The sequence below is a fragment of the Sciurus carolinensis genome, chromosome 8 (genome assembly GCF_902686445.1).
Source record: "Sciurus carolinensis chromosome 8, mSciCar1.2, whole genome shotgun sequence".
Lineage (NCBI taxonomy): Eukaryota > Metazoa > Chordata > Mammalia > Rodentia > Sciuridae > Sciurus > Sciurus carolinensis.
The window spans coordinates 82,739,504-82,744,570 of record NC_062220.1 but is presented as its reverse complement, the minus strand read 5'-3'; positions in this window follow the sequence as shown (position 1 = coordinate 82,744,570).

Sequence of the window (5,067 nt, the reverse complement as noted above, 5' to 3'; positions counted from 1 at the left end):
CCTACTATGAAGTTTTAATTTATGAGTCTTTTTTAAGATATGGAGAATATTTTCTTCTTTCCAGAAATGTTATTCCTAGAAGAACCCATTACCAACCTTGAAGGGTAAAGTTCTCTTTGCAAAATGCAATTAATCCAGCTTTTCACTTTATCTATCTAAGGAAATGGAGGGAAAATGCAGTTTCTCCTCTTATATGCTCACAACAGGAATCACTTCTGTGATCCCCAAAGGTGTGGAGATTTCTCTCCATCAGCAAGCAAGCAAGAGATCCTGCAATAGACACCAGCTGAATGTCTTCTTATTCAATACAGTTCTGACACTCTACCTGGAGATAGCGTTGGATCTGACAGGTTGAGGGCTCAGACACCAGTCACAAGTTAGAGCCTCCAGAATTCTGAAAGTCTGGCTACCAACTGGGGCTCCCATAACCCCTTGCTTTTGTCTTGGTTCATTTCCTAAAACGGCCCACACAACTCAGGGAAATACTACTTAGGTTTACTACTTACTGGTTTACCAAGATAATTTAAAGGATATAAATAAACAGCCAGATGAACAGATATATAGGGTGAAGTCTGGAAGGGTCTCCAGTGCAGGAGCTCTGTCCCCATGAAGTGGGGTTGCGCCACTCTCTGGCACATGGATGAATTCTTGTTCATCTTGTGAGCCTTTATGTATTCAGCTCTCCAGATCTCTGAACACTGTCTTTTTGAGTTTTTATGGGGACTTCATTGCATAAGGATGATTAAAGCACAGGCAATCATTAGAAATGTGATTGGCAAAAGGGCATATGATCTAATGCTAACAGACTGAGTGGGAAGCCCCGGGAAGCCCGGCAAAGCCTGTCTGTTCAGATTCTCCTCAGCTTTTCTGTGCAGCATTCATTCCTTCTGGGTGTGAGGAAGGACCCCTTCTGAAATGGTGGTCTTATAATATACCATCAGACAAGGTAGGTCAGAGAACTTCTTTATGGCCAGCTCCAAGACTGAAAGGCAGGGAAAGATTAGAGAATGTTTCCATTTCTTTGGCCTGCCGCAGGGAGAAAAAGGAGCAGGTGAAAGGAGGCCAGGAGAAGGTCAAAGGGCCTACATCTGAGGCCAAGAGTGCCCAACATTACAGCAAATGATCATCTTTCAACTTTATCTCTTTGAAGCGGTTCTAAGGCTGCTTCAGGAACCAAAGACAAATGACCACATACTTTAACCTCATTGTTCTAGTGATTTAGAAAATAACAAAGGCTATGGGAGTTATGAGTCAGGAATTTGGATGAAAACCAAAGTATGTATCATAGCATCATAGTTCACAATTCTGTAAATCCATTTAGTGTTTTATGTAGGGATGAAAGTTTTGACAATTCACTTAGAATACCTTATTTGCTTAGAATACCCTTAGATGAGGGATATGGGAATCTACTGGCACTCTGGGAGCAGCTGCAATTGGACCTCACAGATGTGGGACACAAACACCTGGAGTTGGGGTGCTCCAGTGTGGCTGTAGGAAATGGGTTATCTTGTTGTCCCCTTGACGACAGGACTTCCCTGCCCCATATTTGTGATTGTCATTTGTTCTATGCTATCTCTATTTATATTGCACTTTGTTGTTAATCACTTTGCCCTTCACTATGTACATCTCTTCTCTACCTAATGGTTTCAGTTTACTCATTACTGATCCCTCTTATGGCTTCTCAAATCTGCTTTCTACTGCCTGACTTTATAGCTTCTGCTCCCAGCATGTGATTGATTTTCTCTTCCCATTTCCAGTTTATATTCTTAAATGACCTTGGGTGTAAGTAGTCACTGCCATCACTGTTTGGTTAGAGTTTTCATATCAGGTTGCTATTTAAGCTTGGCTACCCTCAGGTTACATGATTCTATGAAGGGCGTTGTATGGTACAGATCAGGGTTCATACTGTCTGTGACCTTAATTGGGGGCTCTGGCCAGAGTAGATTCCTTAGAAAGGACATCTGACACAGCAAGTCCTTCAGTGATCTTTGAGGCACATACTCTCTGTGTCTTTTTTTCTTATAACATAAAAAATTAAAGTAAAACATTAACACTTTTTAATATCTTTTGCAAGTCAAATTCTCCTGTTTTATTTAAAAGTCATGTTACTTAGCTGTTTTTCAGATGACTTTAACAGAAATTTATTTGAGCTATTTTTTTCTTAAAGTCCCTGAAATTTAATATCATAGGGACAGTGTTTATGCTTTATAATGTTCACTGGCATTTTCATAAACTTATTTTAAGAAGGTAAATGCATTTTAATAGCTAATGTAGAATTGTGCTTACAGATATCAGAGACTAGAAAAGATGGGTAGGAAGGGTCTAGAATATGCTGCCTTTTATAAAGTAGGTTAAGAGCATTTCCCTTTTAAAACAGAATGTTCTCTCAGGCATTTTCCTGGTGTTTTGCTACTAAAATATAAATGGTTATGTGTAACAGTTAACTGCAGACTGTTAATGTTGGAAATTATTTTTATATGCACAAACTGTGATGGAGAGTGGATTGCAAACATAAACTTGTACTTTGGTTTTACTCTGACTTAGAGGAAGACTTAGATTGACTTTTATATTATCTTACCACTGTAAAACGGGAAGTGAAGTTAGGCAATAAACTGTTTCCTGTCTTCTTGCAGGAAGAAAACATATTATATAAAAATATACATAGGCAGATTTCAGTTTCTCTCTACTCAATTCATCCTATATACAATCCTGATTCAGCATTATTAAAATGTTACAATGTCATCTCCCTGATCTCAGCCCTGAGTGTATATTAGAATCACTTGGAAAACTTTAAGAAAAATCTCTGTATTCAAGCTCTATTCCACAAGTTTATGATTTATTTGGAGTGGGGTGTGGTTTGGGTATTAATATTTTTGGAAGCATCTTAAGTGATTCTAAAGAGCAGACAAGAAGCCACATGGTACAAAGAGAATATTTTCCTTCTGAACATTCATGCTGTCTTCAAGGTTCTCTATTATCTATTCACAGTCAAGCTTTCCAGGCTCTGACTGGCTCCAAAACTCTGAAAACCTCTGAACATTGCTTTAGCTTCCCCTCTTCTGTTATTTTCTTAGTCATTCCATAAAATTTCCTCCCCCCACATTTTTTTTTTCTGATTTAAATTCCTCTCATTTTTGAAGACCCAGCTGAGGTTATTAATACCTCCTTCATGAAGCCTTCCTTGACCACCCTTGACGGGATAGGTGTGACTGGAAGGCTTGCTCCCACCCCTAGAAAATCACTCGAACAACAAGTCAATCATACCCTGCCTTGTGTCATCTCTTCTGTTGTATTAAATGATGAATCTTTGCTTAACTTTTCACCTGTTTCTTATCCAGCTGTCTATACTGTAAGCATCTAGCATTCATTTGCATCCTTCACAAACCAAGTGCCTTGCACAGCACAGGAAGTCAGTATTTCCTCCTACCTTCCTTTCCCAATTCTGCAGGTATGGTTCAGGTCTTCATCTTCTGGAATTTTGCCCTGATCCTGTCTGGTTTTCCTGCCACCAGACACCTTCACTCTTTAATTCAAACAAACACATCAGTGGCCCACATGACCAATGGCCAGTAAAAGCTGATTGGATGGGTGTGTGTGTGTGTGCAACACTTCCTTTACTTTTGTTTTTCTCCCCATTTTATGATCTAGTTGACTCTTTGTCTTTCCTTCCCTATCTGGTCCCTTCTCCCTTATTCCCCAGGATTTCTTGGATTTCACTGCATGTGTTTCCTACGGTGTTAGGGCATAATAAACTCTCTGGATTTTCCTGTCCTTGTTCATTTAGGTAAATAAAGGCTCTGGCCCAGGAGACTTAAATGTTCATATCAATCCAGTATCCTGGTCTGATCTATCAAGATTTCTTTCAAAGGGAACACTCTCCACACTGTTATTTAGAATTCTCAACCTTTAAAAGAAATCTGATTATGTTGGTTACATGATCAAACACTTCTGTTGATCCCTCATTGCCTATAGAATAAAATTTAAACTTGAGCTGTCCAACAGAGAATTACTAAAATTAAAACTTGAGTTCCTTGGTCATGTATTACTTGAAGTAATCCATAGTCATATGTGTCTAGTGGATACCATTTTAGACAACATAAATACAGGACATTTTTGATATTGCAGAAAGTGCATTTGGACAGGACTGGTCTAAATAGCTTACACCAGCCCAAGAAGCTTTTCACAGTTTCATCTCAATTTTGCTATAGCCCAGTTTTTGACCATTCCTTACCTTTTGGCCTCATCTATTTCCTCAGTGTTCCCCCAACTACTTTGTGCCTCCCACAGTTCTGTGACTTTGAACATGGTGTTCCCTCTTCCTAAAATGCCTGTTAAGTTTCTTCTTGGACAAACTCTTATTTATCTTTTAAGATCCAACTCAAACATCATCTTCCTTGTGAAGATTCCTGATTTTCTGAAACTCAATCGTTGCTTGCCCTGAATTATTTTTTGCTCATGAACCTAACTCTGGTGCCCTTATGATCATATTTTGTCATTTTCTTATAAATCTGGCTATACCCTTGGAGAGGGGATTCTTACTGTTTTAGCAGTCTGCTCTAATGATTACCTGAAAATGATTGCTTGATACCCTTTTGATATCATCATATATATATTTTATTTATATATATGCATATATATATTACTTATGGGCTTGTAATTTATGTGTTTGGTATGTTTGAAAAGATCACTTAGTGCTGTTGAAGAAATCCTTCCCATTTCTATTGTAAAGCTAGAATGACTTCCTGTCTTCCAGGTTGGAGGTCTGTTTTTCCTCCTAATTAATCTAGATTGGACTAGAGAGGGATGTGACAAGGTAAAAAGTAGTAAAACTATATGAAGGATCTGGTTCAGATATGGTCAGGTTCCAGTCTTTATATACCATATTTAGTTCAGTGTCTTGGGGGAAGCTAGGAGAGGTAAGATAGAGAAAATTAAAACAGTCCATGGAAATAATTTGGCAAAATATATTGGAATTTTCTTCAGGCTAAGGCCAAACTCAATGATATAACAAGGGGGAAAGAGTTTTCATAACCATTTTGCAAAAACGAACATTTTTTTTTTTCCTTA